The following is a 21223-nucleotide window of genomic DNA, read 5'->3' as shown; positions in this document are numbered from 1 at the left end:
AGTGATCAATTTGAACCATGCATTGATCGAGAAACGACAAGAATAGGCCAAGGTAATTTTACTCCATGACAATTCACCTGACCACAAAGCAAAACTGGTTCAGGATACAATCAAAACACTTGGCTGGGAGCTGCTACCCCACCCGCTGTATTCACCAGACTTGGCTCCTTCCGACTACCATTTGTTTTCATCGATGGCACACGCATTGGCTGAGCAGCAGCCTCCTCCTACGAGGAGGTCGAAAATTGGGTGTCTGGTTGGTTTGCTTTAAAAGACGAACAATTTTATTGGCGTGGTATCCACAAATTTCCAGAAAGGTAGTCAAAAACAATTGCCAATACTTTGAATAAAATGTTTTTTACTTTCCCGTTAATAATTAGTGTTTTATGTTCACAAAAAAAGGCTCATTTCATACCGGTACACCTCCTTTGTGACAAAAACTCAGTTGTTAATGACGTAGGGAACTTTTTTAATGGACATAGCCAATGGTATCGACTAAAATGGTAAAGAACGATTAATATCCCAATATGTCCTTTGCGACTTCGTGGGTAAGGACCCAAGATATCTATATAAAGCTTTTGCAATGGTCGACTAGAGACACTTTGCCCTCCCATAGGCGGACGTAGTGTCATATTTGGGGCTTTAGTTTGCTTACACATATCACACTGCCTAATCTAGGCTTTAATGTCTTTCGATAAACCAGGCCAAAATAAATTACGACGCACTCTTTCAATCGTCGTGAGCATTCTACCATTTGAAGAGCTTAGACTATAATGTGCTTGACAAATCAGAGCTTCCCGCAATCTTTCCGGTACCCAAAGCTTCCAAAAATGAGAATCTTGTCTCTCCTGTTGATGGCTCCGTTCATATATATACGAATTTGATTCAACTTCAACCATGAGATTCAACTTACAATTTCAGATCTAAATATTCAGATATGATGATTCCAAATCGATTTTCGGCCTCACAAGCTCTAAACTATCTATATCACCTTCACCTATCATATAAACCCTGTAATCTAAAAATCCAACGAGCTAGTCGACCAGATACATTCTGCTGTCTCATAAGACAGACGTATGCGGTAATTGTAGCGATAATCTGTTAGTACGCACCATCTATTCATCTTATATTTACATTTACTACAATATAAGTGATAGTCATCATCAAAAATCCTGTATTTACAGTAATACAAAAGGTACATCGTTCATCATTATATTCATCATGATCATCCTCAAGAAACTTATTGTGAGTTTTGCGAAAAATCCATCTCATCATCAAGAACGTAATTAATCAATTATTATTATTATATCACACTACAGTCCCTTACGTGACAATTATATACCATGGAGTCCTGACAACAACAATTTCATAGGTTATGCAAATAGAGAAGATGACAATGAGGTTACCACCATCAGATCATGATGAAAGTTAAGCAGAGGGTAATGATGAAAATGAAGCATATTCTCATGATGACCTGCGACTCTTTTCAACAAGATGGGGATCCAAAACACACAGCGGAAAATGTTATGGAATGGATTGAAAACCAAAATTTTAAATTAATGGAGTTGCGGAGGCCTGAGCGGAGGTCTGGGTGGAGGTGTGGATAGTAGGTCATAGCTTATCATATTCATAACTATGAAGCCCTTTTGTTTTTAAGTGCAAGTATTGATAATTCGAAACCTCGTAAGCTGGCATTCTACGTAATAAGGGTTAAAATTTTAACAAAAGAAAATTAGTTATAGCTTAAACGTTAATGGAATTATGAGTTCAGTCATCAGAAATTTCAACAACTATTTGGTGTGATTTAGAGGATCTCTTAGCATTAATAGATGATGAGGTTATCGTACCACCACCAGATGATGAAGCAGAAGCTGATAAGGTTATCACATCGTCAACAGGTGATGAAGCAGGCGACCCATAACGAAAATGTAATAAATGATGAATAATAAAGTAAAGAAAAAGTTGAAACATACATTTATAAATTTGTTTATTTAATCACATGGTATTATCTATAATATAATCTAAAGTACATTTAATAAAAAGATGATATATATAAAATAAATTCATTAGAATTAATATTGAGAGAAAAAGGTAGTTTGTAATTGGGATGTATTTAGGTAGTATTGGAGTTCTTATTAGATCGGGGTAGTCTTCCATCATTTCATTGGAGATATTGTTCTTTGTTGGTGTTACATCATTTGTTCTCTCTATCGTTATTGTTGATGATCAACAACAACGATAGAGAGAACAGATGATGTAACACCAACAAAAAACAATATCCCCATATAGTTAACCATAGTTAACCATTTATGTTGGATTGAATGGGTTCATTTTGATTAAAAGTTATATTTAAATTTTCAATATTTTCGAGACGCATATGAATATTTAAAAGTTTTTCTTTATCCTCAGTTGTTAGAATATTTAAATATTTTTGAATAAAATTAATCATTTTTGATGCAAGTGTCATTTTTTTGTTTTTATTTATTTATTTATTAGTCAATATCCATATGCAAAACTTGAATATAATCATTGATGTCAGACGTTCCAATGTTTTCTCTTGACTGAACTATCGGTTAATTCGATTTTTATTATTTTGTTGTACACCACTTTAAATATTTATATATTCAGTATTAAGTTCAAAATTAAATTTACTTTGATTGTAAATGTTTCGTTTAGAATGAGATTAAATTTGAAGTATTTAATATTAGTTTTATATACAAAAATAATAACACATTAATTTTCATTTTTTATTTTTTTGTATAATATATATTGTTTATTGGTTGATAATTTATTCTTTCTTCTTCTGCGTTTGTTTAACAACTGATTTCACAAACTCTATATTAAAATTATTGTGGGTGTTTGCTCTCTCTGATATTAAATTATCGCCAGTGTTTCCTCTCACACTCAAGTGATAGTCATTTGATAAGTTTGTGTGTAGTTGTTGATGTCTTCGTTGAGAATGATTTGTTGGAGAGTGTTCCTCACACTCTTTTTCCACAATTGTTCTCTCAATCTCTCCGTTTGCCATTAACCGTTCAATTACCGCAGTCTCAAAATATTCCATACAATTGATGTTTATCGTTTTATTCTCATAATTGCTTGTATATACTCAACGAACTGTTATAGTTGTAGATTTATATTTTAGATTAAAGTGTATGTAAAATGGTCCCGTTGCATTCAATATTCCACCGATATTTCTCTCTTTTTCTATAAGATTTGTTTGAAACAATTTGATTGCCTCATCCACCATCATAGTCATCATCATTATTGATGTTAACAGAAGGACTCGTTGTTGTTGTTGTTGTTGAAGTTTATGTTGTTGATGATGTTATATTTGGTTAATGTTTAAATTTCAATCAATTCAATTTTAGGAGTTTGTTGTTTTATAAACTCAAACGAAAAGTTGACTTTTATCAAATCATTGTTTGATAATGTAATGTTCAACTCTATACGCTTTATACCCGCTGGGTTCGGTTCCAAACACAAGAGCTTCTTGCGTTTGGAAACGAAGCCACAGTGACAAAAGCACTAATCAGCGAGACTGCCTAGTATACTCCGGGAGATCTGAAAGACACACTAACCAAGAGAGGAAAAAAAAAATTGTTAAGTTTCTTCATATTTCTTTTTTTTTTTTAGGGGGTCCTATTGTTGTTTTTGCATATTTTTCTTTTACGGCCCTCAACTTTACATTTATTAAGTTTTCATAATAATCATTTCTACACTTTCTACATACTCGATATTCATATCGACAATTATATTTATTTTCATACATATCCCTTGCATGCAATGGAGTACACAATTGAGTCCTATCTACAGGTATAATCCACCCCTCTCTTTTAATTCTTTTTTTGCAACTATCACAAAAAAAATGACAGTAATTGTCATTAATTTTATATTTACAATAAGTACAATCGTCTATTTTTCTAAGACATCGACGATAATTATTAACAATTTCAGCTTTAGGATCATCAAGTTGTTAAAAGTATTTACCATTCGCGAATCATGCGATGCTGATGGTTGTTCACCCCCACTTTGTGGTTGCCATGGTGTTGATGCTCGTGGTGGTTGTTCGTTGGAACAACCATTTTGCGATCCGTCAGCATTCATTTCCACGTCTTCGTCGTCCAGAACAACAAATTGTGAATTTTGATAAAAGTAGTAGTCATCCATCGTATTCACTGGTTGATTTAACTTTTTTTTTTTTTTTTTTTAAATAGTCAACTGTTTGGCTAAACTTTTTGCACTGACTTCTACAACTGAATGTGGTACAGCAGAAAAATCAAAACGGAAAAAACAACAACCCACGCGAAAAAACAAAAAAAGAATCCCATGATCGTTATATAAGCCCCCCGGAAATTAAGTGCATCTCTACGATCATTATATATAAATAAAATATATAACAACTTTTATCAACAGCAAACAAAGAAAATGATATACAAGAATTTTGCTATAAAAGATGAGATAGAACTTATTAAAAGCTCACTAACAAGTAAGGTTTCCATATAAGCTTACATACAATTTAAAAACAATAATGGAAAACTTCTTGAACGAACTCAACTCTATGGTGCTCTCTTATCCAAGAGCGTTCGGGACATACCCTTCGATGTGGATATCGCTATCAACACCGCCGAGTTGAAGAGGACCATTTATGGAGATCGCATGATGTTAACTTGCGACACCAACATAATTTTCCTGCCAGAACGCTTTAGTCGTTTGACCAGTTCAACTATCGCGGAGCTTCAAACTGGAAGATATAATTTCCGTAAAATAACAAGTAAGAAAGCTACAGTCGAGTGTGCTCGACTGTGAAATACCCGCTACCCATTTTGAATAAAAGCAAAATATTACGGTAATAATCTCAAAATATTAAAAATAAATATGCATGTATTCTCGATCGGGATTTGAACTCGAGCACCACCGACCGGGTGGTTAAAAAAAAAAAAATGTTTGTACCTCGAGCGGGCTCGAACCCGGGCACCACAACATGCTCGGCTTGCACTAGCTTTCTTACTTGTTATTTTACGGAAATTATATCTTCCAGTTTGAAGCTCCGCGATAGTTGAACTGGTCAAACGACTAAAGCGTTTTGGCAGGAAAATTATGTTGGTGTCGCAAGTTAACATCATGCGATCTCCATAAATGGTCCTCTTCAACTCGGCGGTGTTGATAGCGATATCCACATCGAAGGGTATGTCCCGAACGCTCTTGGATAAGAAAGCACCATAGAGTTGAGTTCGTTCAGAATGTTTTCCATTATTGTTTTTAAATTGGATATAAGCTTATATGGAAACCTTACTTGTTAGTGAGCTTTTAATGAGTTCTTTCTCATCTTTTATAGCAAAATTCTTGTATATAATTTTCTTTATTTGCAGTTGATAAAAGTTGTTATATATTTTATTTATATATAACGAGCGTAGGGATGTACTTAATTTAATTATTAATCATGGGATTGTTTTCCGTTTTTCGCGTGGGTTGTTGTTTTTTCCGTTTTGATTTTTCTGCTGACATACTTTAAAATACTATGAGAACAAAGACCTATGTATGGTTTTACGCGTGGGTTGCTGTTATCACACTTTTGCATACAACGACGACGACGATCCCGAACAGAGGCTAGCGTTCTGTAAGAGTGATGAAGCTCCTTAATACTGCTTGCTTGCGGCTTATAAATACTACACCACATTCAGTTGTAGAAGTCAGGGCAAAAAGTTTAGTCAACCAGTTGACTATTTAAAAAAATAAAAGTGAAATCAACCAGTGAATACAATGGATGACTACTACTTTTACCAAAATTCTCAATATGTTGTTCTGGACGACGAAGACGTAGAAATGAATGCCGACGGGTCGCAAAATGGTTGTTCCAACGAACAACCACCACAACAACAACAACCAAGTGAGGGGGAACAACCACGTGAGGGTGAACAACCGCCAGCATTGCAACAACCACAACACCAAACTGAGGGTGAAGAACAACAACATCCATCAGCATCACAACAACAACAACAAAATGGTAAATACTTTCAACAACTTGATGAACCTGAAGCTGAAATTGTTAATAATTATCGTCGATGTATTAGAAAAATTGACGATTGTACTAATTGTAAATATAAAATTAATGACAATTACTGTCATTTTTTTTGTGATAGTTGCAAAAAAAGAATTAAAAGAGAGGGGTGGATTATACCTGTAGATAGGACTCAATTGTGTACTCCATTGCATGTAAGGGATATGTATACAAATAAATATAATTGTCGATATGAATATCGAGTATGTAGAAAGTGTAGAGATGATTATTATGAAAACGTAATAAATTTAAAGTCGAGGTACATAAGAGAAAAATATGCAAAAACAACAATAGAATCCCCTAACAAAAAAAAAAAAAAAAATATGAGGAAACTTAACAATTTTTTTTTTTTCTTCTTCTCTTGGTTAGTGCGTCTTCCAGATCTCCCGGAGCTGTGAAATCATCGGGGTCCCTTGTAGCACAAACACACATACATACATATATATAATATTGGAATACTACACAAATACATTAAAAAATATTGTTATACTACACATACACATACATATATAATATTGTAATACTACACTTCATTTTTGATTTTTTTGTTTTCTAATGTTTTATTTTTAACTTTTCTAGTATATTCAATTGAAAATTGAAAAGTGTAGTTAATATTAGGACCTATTTTAACTTTCCGGAATTTGTACTTCCCGGTTGCGAGCGCTGTCAAGGTTTCACTCGACATATGTTTATAACGTTCTGGCAAAAAAACGACGAAGTAAGCATCAAACGGTCTCCAAATTAGAATGAAACATAATACAGTCAACACAACATCTAGCGAAAAAAGTTACTGTGATGTATGTGAACAAAATGTTGCGAATGTTAACTGGTCACATCATTTAAGTACAAACTTGCATAAACAATTATCTAGCGGGCAAATAAATGCTAACTTAAGATGTGTAAAAAGTGTATGTAATAATCGTATTGAAACGTATATAATTCAAAATCTGAATAAAAGTAGTTTAAATATTACATTATCTTTTCAATCAATCGATGAACAAGTAAAAAAATTATTAAAAGACGCATTACAAAAACATACCAATATAAAATTTAATTTCAAACTACATATTTTGCAATTATGTTTTAATTAATTGAACTTAAATCACATTAAATGAAAATGAATACTTTGCATTCAACAATGTACGATAACGATGATATAAACAAGTAAGAAAGCTACAGTCGAGTGTACTCGACTGTGAGATATCCGCTACCCATTTTGAATAAAAGCAATATATTTTGCGGTATTATTCTCAAAATATACCAAATATACTACAAAAATACTAAAAAATATACCAAATGGTATATGTGGTATATCGATATAGTACCGCATTCAAAATATACCATAGACGGCTCAATATACCAGATTGTCAGCCAAAGCAACTCAGACCCTAGCAAGTAGGCGTTTTGCCCATACAAAAGTATTTCTTTAATTACTTCCACAATTTTTTTCTGATCGCAACCAAATTTTCAGGGATCATAACTACTATAGTTATTACTGTATATAGTATACCAAAATTCGTAACTCTAGCTTTAAAATTACGCTTGTTATTCGATTTTTTTGATTTGCAGAGGCGGAAGTGGGCGTGGCAAAAATTTGAAACAAACTTGATCTGCGTGCAAACATAACAAATGCAGTCGAAAAAAAATTATAGCTCCATCTCTTATAGTCTCTGAGATCTAGGTGCTCATACGGACAGACGGACGGACGGACAGACGGACATGGCTAGATCGTCTCGGCTGTTGACGCTGATCAAGAATATATATACTTTATCGGGTCGGGAGGGTCGGAGATGCCTCCTTCTACCTGTTACATACATTTCCTGCCGGCACAAAGTTATAATACCCTTCTACCCTATAGGTAGCGGGTATAAAAATAAAGTCAGTGCATTTCAAGAACGAGACAGCGGTTGGTCATTAACTGAAATAATGCATTTGGAAGTAAATATAAAAAAATATCAACCTATAAGGGGTACAAATTACATTTGTTAACCGAAGCAAATATTCAAGAAAAAAGCGTGTGTCAATGTGAAACATAATGACGTTAACAAAGAAAAACTTTCTCTATATTGACAAAAAGGAATTCCTGACATTAAATTAAAAGAAGCCTCATAGTACCAGTTATAGTGAACGTGTTATAAATTTTAATTTCAAATTAATAACACATCCAAACAATAGCAACAAATGAAAGAATAAATCGGATGAAGGTAATTAAATAAAAAACAAGTAAGAAAGTTACAGTCGAGTGTGCTCGACTGTGAGATACCCGCTACCCATTTTTAATAAAGGCAAAATATTGCGGTATCATTTTGAAAATATACCGAAAATACTTAAAAAATACTAAAAATATACCAAATGGTATGTTTGGTATATCAATATAGTACCGCATTCAAAATATACCATAGACGGCACGATATACCACATTGTCAGCCAAAGCAACTAAGACCCCTTATAAGTAGGCGTTTTTGCCCATACAAAAGTATTTCTTTAATAACTTCGACAATTTTTATCTGATCGCAACCAAATTTTCAGGAATCATAACTACTATAGTTATTATATGTATTATATGTACCAAAATTTGCAACTCTAGCTTTAAAATTACGCTTGTTATTCGATTTTTTTGATTTGCGGGGGCGGAAGTGGGCGTGGCAAAAATTTGAAACAAACTTGATCTGCGTGCAAACATAACAAATGCTGTCGAAAAAAAAATTATAGCTCTATCTCTCGTAGTCTCTGAGATCTAGGTGTTCATACGGACAGACGGACGGACACACAGACACACAGACACACAGACGGACAGACGGACATGGCTAGATCGTCTCGGCTGTTGACGCTGATCAAGAATATATATACTTTATAGGGTCGGAGATGCCTCCTTCTACCTGTTACATACATTTCCTGTCGGCACAAAGTTATAATACCCTTCTACCCTATGGGTAGCGGGTATAAAAATAAATTAGATTAAAGTAAATTTAATTTTTGAACTTAATCCTGAATATATAAATATTGAAAGTGGTGTACAACAAAATAATAATAATGGAATGTCTGACATCAATGATTATATTCAAGTTTTTCATATGGATATTGATTAATAAATAAATAAATAAAAACAAAAAAATGGCACTTGCATCAAAAATTATTAATTTTATTCAAAAATATTTAAATATTCTAACAACTGAGGATAAAGAAAAACTTTTAAATATTCATATGCGTCTCGAAAATATTGAAAATTTAAATATAACTTTTAATCAAAATGAAACAATAAAAGACGAAGTAGATGATGATTCAACCCATTCAATCCAACATAAATGGTCAACTATATGTTTGCGCGAATTCAATTGAATAGTTCACTTACAGCTTTGTAGCTATTCACAACCGCAAGTTAAAGACAAACCACACAAGTTAAAAAACAACATTTTAAAAATATGAGATTTATATATTCACAGGCTGGCAAAACATATCCTGCAAGCGTTTGACAACCTAGAGTACTGCAACGCAGTCTTTATAGACATGCAACAAGCCTTCCACAGAGTATGGCACGATGGCCTTCTGTGTAAAATAAAAATGCTGCTACCTGCTCCATTCTATGGAATCTTAGAATCGTATATGGATAGACGCGAATTCAAGGTCAGTTAGAGACTCATTTTCTACAACATGCCACATGAGAGCTGGAGGTATTGGGTAGTGTTTTAGGACCTCTGCTGTACTCCCTATACATCTATGACCTACCCATACCAATAGGTGCATATATAGAAGATCCGTCCAAGGCTCTCATTGCAATATATGCGGACAACATTGCTGTATTATATGTTACAACTCTCCAAGCAGAGTAGAAGCTGCAAACGGACTCCAAGGAGGTTCATTATAATGAGAACAAGAAATTCGCAATTTTCTATTTTCATAGTCACTATGATAACTACATCGAATGATGAATCGATGAATTGAGGTGACTCAATTATATCTCCAATATTATGTTCTTTGCTAATTAAATTTTGTCGAAAATTTTCAACAGCTTCATCAAGCGAGGGAAAAGAATCTTATTTATTTGTCAATATCCAAAAAAACAAAAAAAAATGTAAATACATATAAGTAAAATATGGATTGACAAATAAATAAAACAAAAAAAAATGTGGCAACAAAAATGATTAATTTTATTCAAAAATATCTAAATATTCTAACACCTGAAGATAAGGAAAAACTTTTAAATATTCATATGCGAGTAGAACATATTGAAAATTTAAATATAGCTTTTAATCAAAATCAAACATTAAAAAACGAAGTAGTTAGATTATTGTATACAACAACAACAAAAATTGCTTTACGAACATGTGGCATTACAAATTATGACTTCTTATCACATTTTGTAAGAATTTATATACATATGAACACAACGCATTAAAATAAAACTTATTTTATTTCGAATTCAAGGCCAACGCCATTTATATAGTAGTCATATGAATATACATATATAAATTGATAAAAATAAGAGGGTGCTTCTAGTATATAAGTGCTCAACTGAAGGTTTTCTAGAATTATACTGAATAGTATCAGCTATTCATAGCTATAGTATCAGCTATTCACAACCACAAGTCAAAGAGAACAAATTTGAAAGAAAATTTAATTTTAATGCAACCAAAGACAGTCTTATGATTTATAAATTGGATACCATTGATGTACCACGCGATTAAATAAATCAAAAATTTGTAAATGTTTGTTTCAACTATTGTTTTTAATATTATTCTTCATGCTCTTCATCATCATGATTATCATCATCTGCTACATTTTCGTCATGAGACTCTACTTCATTTTCTTATCTTCTCTAATTTCATTACCTATGAAATTGTTGTCGTCAGGACTCCATATAATCATCACTCAAGGGACTGTAGTGTGATATAACACAAGTTGATGGAGTTATTTCATCAACTTCAAGAGGTAAACTATTGTTCTATATAGTACTTCATCACTTGTAATTTCATCAAACCAAGAAACAAAGTTAATCAAATTTCTGACAACTGAACATTCATAATTTTTTAACATATATTTGCGGTTAGCTTGTCACTTTCCATTTTCTATATATTTCTATCTACGACTCTTCGTTGTCCAAAACGCTTGATGATGAAAAGGATTGTTCACAATGTTTACAACTTCAAGAACTATAAAAGACCTGCCATAAAAGAAAAATTGACTTTCATTAACTACTTTGATGGAGATGGCAATGGAACCAACAGTGCATTCGTTGGAGAAATGTAATCAAAATAATAATTGCGACCCTCGTAGCATTTGTTATCGCATTGAGAGTGGCACAAGAGGAGCATTAATTATAATGCAACATTATCACAATTTAAATGGCAGAATGACTAACAACAGAAAAAAACAATAACAGTGTCGATGTATTTTGCTATAATAAAACAACATATAATAGATCAACACTTCCAGATAAGCTTCATTCGCCCACACTTTCCGCTTTTTGCGATTGCGGTTTTTCTAGTTCCAGTTTGCGGTTAATCAAATTAAAACTTAAAGGTTCCCTTCTGATTCTAAGAAAAACAAATACATGAGTCAATGCTCTTGTCCATAATCTTAACCTGACTGAATTAATCAGACTCGAATCTGCAAATATGACTCGATCTGAATAATTACATTATCTAATCAACTAAAAAAAAAGAATCCGGATAAAATTAAGAAATGCAGGGGTTGTCTTATAAGATGGTACGGTGCCACACCCTGGTCTATACCCACCCAACCATTATCGAAAATAATATTGGTTTTTATTATTACCCATTACAATTCGGTTTTCTTCGGTAAGTTTGTTTGAACTATATTTAATATATTCATTTTTTTATTAACTTCTAATAATCAACCACAACAAAAAATAAGAAGAAGAGAATACAACAAAATAATAACAATTAATAAAAAACTTTGGCACCTATTCTTTTATGCGCACTACTACAAAAACAATATGCATGGTTCTTTTATATAATATATGTCTAGGTGTATCTACATTTTATTTTCTTATTTTATTTATTTATTTTATTTTTTTTTAACAAAGAAGTTTTTTTAAAATATATTTATTTTTTTAACATTTTGTGTATTATTTATTATTTTTTATATTTTTTAATCAAGTTTTAACCACTGTGCTGTAATAAAACGCAATAATAACAACAAAATATGGCGAAGTACAAATTAAATTACAAAAAGTATAGGATTAACAAAAGTTAGGGTACCATCCGACAGCTCATATGCTGTTTGAGAAGGTGGACAAAAATACAGTGCAAGCAAAACTGTGGGCAACTGCTGCGTGGCCAAACAGGCATACATATGTATGTATGTACATATGTATGTATATATGTAAATACATACATACGGATCTTTCTGTTATCAGAACTTCTTTTATTCAGACGACTCGGACTTATCACTTACCAGAACAGAACTCCACAACGAAGGCCTTCACAATGTTGTTGCTGATGTTGATGATGTTTTTTTTTGTTTATATACATTATAGGGTATATATATTTCGTTTTGTTTGACGCACTCACTTTATTGTAATTATTGTCGTTTTGCAGCACAGTTTTATTTTGTGGTTGGTTATTGTCTTATAATATTTTGTATTATTTTCACTATTTATTTAATTATTTATTAGCAAAAATGTTTGGAATTGGACAAACCCTTTAAGGCCTAGGGCACAATGGCAAACAGAAGAAAGCAAAGAAAAAAAATGATAGCGCAAAAAAAAATTAGTGCCAATTCACAATTTGATCTTTTCAAGTATCTTCTTATAAATATACGCCCACTAAAATTATTTTATATTTATCTTTTATTTAAAAAAAATTTTTTTCCTAATTTGTTTTTTTTTGTTGGCTATTACTACTTCACTGTTGCGCCTGTACACTACACATCGATTGTATGACCTTTTATTGTTAACTTATTCTTTTTTTTGTGGTCATAGTGCATTTTAGACAGTTTTTTAGACACTACACTGGTACACACTGGAGAAGATGAGGCTGCTGCGACGAAGAGGAGACGGCGGAAAGACTTGCGCTGCTCGGCACAGTGGTACAAGAGTGCTCAGGCCAGAGATGCACTGCAATCCAATGCTGTCGCCTTCTTGGTTCTTGTTCTGCAGGCAACAGACCAAGAGATGTCAGTCCACGACACGAAATAGTCTGCCTCCGCTGGCCAAAATATGACGGATTCGTGGAATCAAAATCCACTACAAGAGTTAGGATTCTATCCGTTCATCCGTATTATTTTTGTATGACTAATGACGGCTTAGACGAATTTTTATAAGCTACATACAGAGAAAAAATTCGAAAAAATAATATAAAAATTTGATTTTCTCACAGATTCGAAAAAATAATATAAAAATTTGATTATCTTACAGAAATAATTACCTTTTATCAAGCTTATCAAGTGGAACGAGCTGTGTTAATTATTTTGCTCAATAGCAAAAAGCATCAATGGATGGATGCAATAGTTATTGGCAGATTATATTTTCTGCAGATGCATGTGTATTTTCTTCACACATCATCAAACAATATTTCGACCACTCAGATGTCAACCGTCTCGGATCGTAGTTCAATTATAAATGAATGATAGCTGTCGTTGCCGAAGCAATAAGCGACAAAGCTCGTCTCATACGAGCGTGCGATCGTTCGCTCGATAGACTCGCTAAACTCACCACGGAGGGGAAATTGCATTTGCAGAGGTGCATGTCCCTTTATCGTGCACTGGTTTGTGTCTACGCTAACATTGAGCGGCAAATTTCAAATCCCAAGGGCTTAAGAGATTTTACGAAAGTTGGTGTCATTTGCGTTCATTTCATAAGTAATATAAACCCAATTGTTTAATTGTTTTACTTTTACACAGATAAAAAGCATTTACAATCAAGATTTTGTCCCAACCAACTTAGAATTTTAGTATACCAAGTAAGAAAGCTACAGTCGAGTGTGCTCGACTGTGAGATACCCGCTACCTACTTTGAATCAAAGCAAAACATAGCGGTATTATTCTCAAAATATACCGAAAACTCTAAAAATATATATAAAAATATACGGTACAATACACTAGATTGTCAGCCAAAGCAACTAAGACCCCTAGTAAGTGGGCGTTTTGCCCATAAAAAAGTATTTATTTAATAACTTCGACAGGAATCACAATTACTATAGTTATTATTGTATATACCAACAAATAACAAATAAATAACAAATGCTGTCGAAATTATAGCTCTATCTCTAATAGTCTCTAAGATCCAGTGTTTCATACGGACAGACGGACAGACGATCAGACAGATAGATCAAGACGCTGATCAAGAATATATGTACTTTATAGAGTAGGAGATGCCTCCTTCTACTTGTTACATACATTTTCTGCCGGCACAAAGTTATAATACCCTTCTACCCTATGGGTAGCGGGTATAAAAAGTGCATCAAGAACATAAAAATTTTAAAGTTTTTAATTTCTAGAACATTTGAAAATATCATAATGTTCTTGATTTTAGAAACTATTTCTTTTTTCTTATTTTTTTTGGAATACTTTAGTTTTTATAATGCATAAGTTGGATAATAATCATTTCAATTATTAAAAGCATATGTTTTGAAAAAATCTTTGTACTTTTAACAACTACATTAAACTATAAAAATAATCCCTGTTTTTCTCTGTGAATAGCTTCAATTGACTATTTTATTTCTTGCTCTTTTCCAGTTGATAAGGAAAATGTTTCTCCGCCCAGCGTGAGGCCCACTTAAAAATTCATTGGTTGGAGGGGGATGTGGAGGAGACTGGGTATATGGCACTCGTAAAATTCCCAAGTGAGACATAATAATAAAGCAACAAAGACAATTCAGCTCGTAAAAATACAAATAAATGTTATAAATGTTGCCATAAAATTACAACAAAAGTGGCAACGTGGTGGCAACGCTACGCCCTTCTTCCTCTTCTTCTTCTTCGTATTTTTTCGTAACTGATTGATACACAGAGACATCTGCGTGTGAGTGTGAGTATGCTTTTGAGTATAGGTGTGTGTTTGTGTGTGTGTATCGCGGTGTCGCCTTGCGTGCCAAAAACAATGTAACATTTTCAGCCACACACACATATACACAAGTGTATATACAGCATGCGTATGTGAAGTGACATGCAATGAGGGCGAGAGCATACGTATGTGATGAATCAGAGGAGGAATGGCGTAAAGGGGGAGGGGAGAGGACGAGTCAGTGACGAGTGACGCCAAAAAAAGAGGCAAACACACAGGAAACAAATGACAAAAAATATGTTACAAAGTGTCGCACATGACAGGAGCCACACTCACTCACGCACACTAACACTTTGGCACACCGCATCACACACACACACACACTCACTTACACATACAAGAGCAGATAGTGAAGCATCTACAGCAAGCAGCAGCTCTTCATGTGCTCGCTGGCAACCAACTTCACAATGTTCGCTGCGAGCGTTGTGCCATTTTACTTTGTCGTTGGCTTTGGCTCGACTCTCAGTCCTTCAGTCCCTGTATGCTGTATGCGTAAAGGAGACAGGTAACAGGGTGAAAGAGAGACAGAAAGAGTAGTAGAGGCTCCCACCTCTACAAAGAAGGCGGTGGCCCTTTTGTGTCATCGTCGCATTCGTGTCAAATTTATTTTTGTATTTTAGTGTAATTTTGTTGATTACAGCGTTGTTGCCTTTGTTTGCCGCTGCTTTTGTGTGTGGCAGCATGTGTATGTGTGCGTGTGTGTGTCAGTGTGTGTTGTTGAATGTGCAATTTATTTGGAGTGATCCTAAATTATATACGAGCACGTCTACATACAGACATAACACACACACACACACACATACATATTGGAGTAAATTACATTGGAAGTGATTCGCGAATAAAATCGGTAAAGGCAGAAAATCCTTTTAATGTAATTAAGTTTTTTTTTTGGTACGACTTGTGAAAATGTCTCCGAAATTATGTATATTAAATAAATAGCTAACTAATTAAATCAAGAGTATACATTATGTTAATGGCAGCAAATATAACATTTATAACATTGATATAAAATCATTAAAAAAAACATGTATTAAAATATATCAAATTAATATACTAAAAAAACATCAAAGGCTAAATTTGGTATATCGGTATACATTACATTTTAACTATAAAATAGAATAAAAAATATGCCAACTTGTCACATTTGCTGGAGGCATAAAGTTATAAGACCCGTCTATCCTATGGGTAGAGATGGTGTAAAAAGTTAAAGCAAAAATAAGTATGTGATGCAGTGGATTAACATATTTGTTATGCGAGTTTCAGGTGGCTATATTGGTAGATCCAAGTTCTGGTAGAATGAAGCCGCCATTTGAGAACTAAGTCTTTGTGTGGCTTCTTATGCGTTGCTTGGTCTGCTCACTCTTCTTGCTCTCTCTCACTCTCTTGATTTAAGTATGACGTGCTCAATAAAAGAGAAGTAATAATTATGAGCAACAAATACTGCGAAGAGCAACAAATCGCTGCATCCACCAGAAATAAATACCTGAAACAGCTTTCTTGAGGATGACTCTGGTTTTACAACAAGTACATAAACGATAAGCACAATAAATAAATAAAGCAAATTACATCAATAAATATAGTTAAACAAATAACACAAATAGTATAAAAAAAATTTTAGATACAAAAATTAAATTAATTATTATTATACATATAATAGTATAGTAAGATGAATATGTAAAATTAATAAATAATTTAGCAAATGCATTTCTTAGTAATGAAACTTCTGCTTTTACTAATAGTTTTTGTGCAATATAGAAAACCCAATTCATTTAACTTAGGAAAAAAATGCTTCAGAATAAGTAATTTAGGACTCTTGGAAAAACTCTTGTTAAATAACTTTATGTTTTCATGAAGAAGAAATTAAATAGAAGTAAAATATTAATTGTACTTAATTTAATTTGTTTAGAAAAACGTTTCCAAGTGTCATTGTTTCATTATTTTTTATTTGTATGAATAACAAATTAAATTCGAGTATAATAATAATTCTACTTTTTTATTTCCCTAATTTAATTTGTTCTATGAAGAACAAGTAAAATAATAATTGTACTTTTTACTTCTCTAATTTTCTAGTTCATAATAAATATCAGAAATGTTTATTGTATTAACTCATTGCTTTCATTAAATGATTTTATGCTTCTCGATTAATAAATTAAGTACAATAAGTATGCGTTTTGCTTCTCTAATTTAATTTTCTTAGTTAATCAGTTGTATATAATAAATAACTTAAAGTTGACTGAGTTTAATTCATCACTAACCTTAGGCTACATTGCATTGCTTCCCATTAAACGCGCTCACGTAATGATGTCATTTTGAGCCCAGAAAAGGTAAAACTAATTTAACTTGACGTTAAAGCTAACAAGGAGAACCCACGCACAAATACACACGCACTACACACACACACACACACACACATTACAACGCGATGCGGAATACTGGCAGCGCTGCGAAGTATGCAACGCTTTTTGTTTCTGCCCCTTGGCCGCCATTTTACGGCCACATTATTACTTTTTATGGGAGATGGGAATGGGAACGAACCCAACGTCGACGCTTCCTTCTATTGCCATGTTTTGCGCTTGTTAATGTAAAAAATGCTACAGCAACTCACTGTTGTTTGTTGTTGTTTCAGCAGTGGCCAACATCGCCTTCGATGCCTCGTTTCGCGTCGCAGAACTCGGCACCAAACCGTCTAATGAAATCTAATAAATTAAAGAGATTTATAAAAGCGTTGCCGTTGGCTTACTTGCCTCATTCTCTCTTATCCCCCCTCGCTAACTTATTCCCTTCACCTACTTCGAGGACACTATGCCAGCGGCTTAATTCCGGAACGCATAACTTATTATGGCCATGTAGCTGTGTAGAACAGTGGCCCAATCATTGGCTTTCGTTCAAGGCACATCACCAGGCCGTAAATTCCAACAAGTGAATCAAATAAGCGAGGGGGGATGCAAAGGAAATGGAAATATCTTTAAACTTTTGTCGTTAGTTTTCACACTCTTTTGTGTGAACGTCTTTGTTTTGGAGATCAAAGATGCCCGATAAGATTGCGACAAACAATGGAGTCGAGTTGTGATGCTTGAGTAAGCTCTCAACTCAAACCCAATCTTCAATCTCTGAATCTGAAACTTAAATAAAACGCGGCCAGGCAGTAACAACAAGCGCTAACTTTAATCAATTAAAAAACGCTTTGTGAATATTTTCAGAATAGAATTTAATTGAACATTTTTGCCAGTAACTGTATAAAACTTAATTGCATTTCAATATGCGCTAAGATTAAAAAAAAATAAAGTGACCGAAAAAGGTCTGAAATTCAAAAACAAAATATGATAACAAAAATGGTCATAAATATCGAAGCAAATGGAAACAAATAACAAACAGAAGCACGTGCTTACAGTTTTAAGGGAACTGTGAAAATTTAATCAACCCCACAACAGAAAGAAGCAGCACAAGAACAACAACAACGACGAAGGGAAAGTGCTGGCTGGCTGGGTGGCTGGCAGTGTAAATCTTTTAAGCAAGTATGCTATAAATCTTATCCACATATAAGGTGCAAAATTGTAAGCATACTGAAAATACTTCTCATACTTCTCTTACGCACTCGGTTAGGGTAATGTTTTTAAAATGATTTATGTGCCCGGAAAGCGGGAGGAAGAAGCTTGGGCATGTGTGAAGTGAAGACTTGAATGCATGATAGTGAACGAGAGAAAGAGAGACACAGAGAGTGAATGAGAAGAGTACGGCACCTTCAAGTGCTCGGCCAGCCATGCAATTACATATATCAGGCGAGCCTTTGAGCACAGTGCCCGAGCGACGACAAGGACACGGAGGCTGGTCGGTAAGTGGAAACAGTTCCAGCCACCCGCCGAGCTGGCTATACCCTCTACTTAAAGCACCATCTTAGATGAGGAATATTGGCACATAAAAGTATTTAAGAATGAGGAAAGTAACATTAGAGATGCGAGTCAGCCTATCTATCTCTACCGAACTCTTCGAATATTTAAACAACTTATTTATAAGTGTGGGAGACAAATCATGAATTGAAAAATACTCGTAGTTAAATGTGTTTTTGTTTTAGTTAACTCTTCGATCAAGACAGATCGTGCCGCTCTTAACTATTCTTTCTCAAAAGAGTCGAGAGATTAACTAACATCAACCGAGAGTTGTCGAAAAAGTGAAAAGAGCGTAAAGTCAATATGTGTGTGTGTAGGCACTCTATCCACATACTACATAAGCAATGATCTTACTTAGCTTATAAAAAGGAAATTAAAGTCTACATATTAATAATGGAACCAAATCAAATGTAAACAAAAATGGTTCATTTTATATAGCATAAATAATAGTATTAGGCTGAAATAGTTTAAGCTAAATAAATAAATAATTCCTCTATTTACCTAATTTTGCTTACTAAACTTTTCCTTCAAATTAATTCAAACACGTTCAAATAATAAATACTTAAAATGTTCTTCAACTTTCTTCACTTTATTTACTTTACTTACACCTCAAATATATCTAATATTGATTTATCACCTTACACAGGGTATCCGACAGTCAAACACAATCGTTCATGAGTTATTTTTGTGCATGTCCCAAAAGGCGAATGCATAAATTATGTTAAATTACCCTCCCAGATAGCACTCTCACTTCCTCAAGCTACCCACCTCGATTCCCAATCGCATTCTCCAACATTCAGTGTGTAAAATTGCCCCAATAATGTTAAATGCATTTAACTTTTCACCATAAATACATTCATTTTTCAATAAATATCAAGTTTATTCGTTGCGAATAATAACTTATTTATGTTTAGAATTGGGGCATCCAATTCATTCTTAATGTCTCGATGCCCATTTGTTGACCTTATCAAGTTTGCTTGCACGTTTCCAAAAACCATTCACATCTCAGCAATCACAATGGCCCAGTTGACTTCCTGGTCACACAAAGAAGACTAAAGAGGGGCGAAGTGGGCCAAAGGATCAAACTTGTTGCCAACATTGATTTATTAGAGCAACCACAGCACACTTTAAACAGTCCAACACAGTAGCAAAGGTATTCAGTATCGAAAAAACACCTTCTGTTCCAGCAATGCCGATGACTACCTTTAAAATAGTTGATACATGAAGTGTAAAACAAGTGAAGCTACTTGAACATGCTTCACCAAAAAGAACAAACAACATGAGCAACAAAAACATCTTTAGTAATTACAAACCTTTCAAAAGCTTGTTAACTTTGCTTACCAGGTATATTTATGAACCATAATGCATATGGCAATGACGTTCTGATAGGTGATCGACCTAAGCAATCGGTTGTTTTTTATACTCGCTACCAATAGAGTAGAAGGGTGTTATATGTTAACTTTGTTTCTACAAGAAATTTATGTAACAAGCAGAGGGAAGCATATTCGATAGTACATTGATATACCAAATATAGCATTTGGTGTATTTTAGCATTCTTCCAGTATATTAATTAAGTATGTTTTAAGACTAATACCGCATTATTTGGCATTTATTCAAAATGGGTAACTGGTATCTCACAGTAAATAAATTATAATTCCGATAAAGTTGAATGGAGTTTATCTTTATTTCACATTATTACATTAAATAAACTTTTTAATTTCCTTCTTGCAGTAATCTTATACCCGCTACCCATAGGGTAGAAAGGTATTATAACTTTGTGCCTCAATGAAATCTAAGTAACAGGGGGAAGCAGGCAGCCTCAATAACCGAGACGATATAGCCATGTCCGTCTGTCTGTCCGTCCGTTTGTATGAACACTTACATCTCAGAGACTAAGAGATAAGGACACGTTTTTTTTTCGACAGTCCTAGTTATGTTTGCACGCTGATCAAGTTTGTTTCGAATTTTTCCACGCCCACTGCCGTCCCCGCAAATCAACAAAAACATAAAACCAAAAGTAATTTTGAAGCTAGCGTTTTTTAGTACATACAATAACAAATATAATTTTTATGATTCCTGAAAATTTGGTTGCGATCAGATAAAAACCTTATAAGTTATTAAAGAAATAAGCTTATATGGGAAAAAGCGTGGGAAAAGCGTACTTACCACGGGTCTTAGTTGCTTTGGCTGACGATCTGGTATATTTTGCACTTTAAGGTATATTTTGAATGGAGTAATGTATAAAATAAT

The sequence above is a fragment of the Drosophila albomicans genome, chromosome 3, assembly GCF_009650485.2.
Source record: "Drosophila albomicans strain 15112-1751.03 chromosome 3, ASM965048v2, whole genome shotgun sequence".
NCBI lineage: Eukaryota > Metazoa > Arthropoda > Insecta > Diptera > Drosophilidae > Drosophila > Drosophila albomicans.
This window is presented reverse-complemented; position numbering follows the sequence as displayed.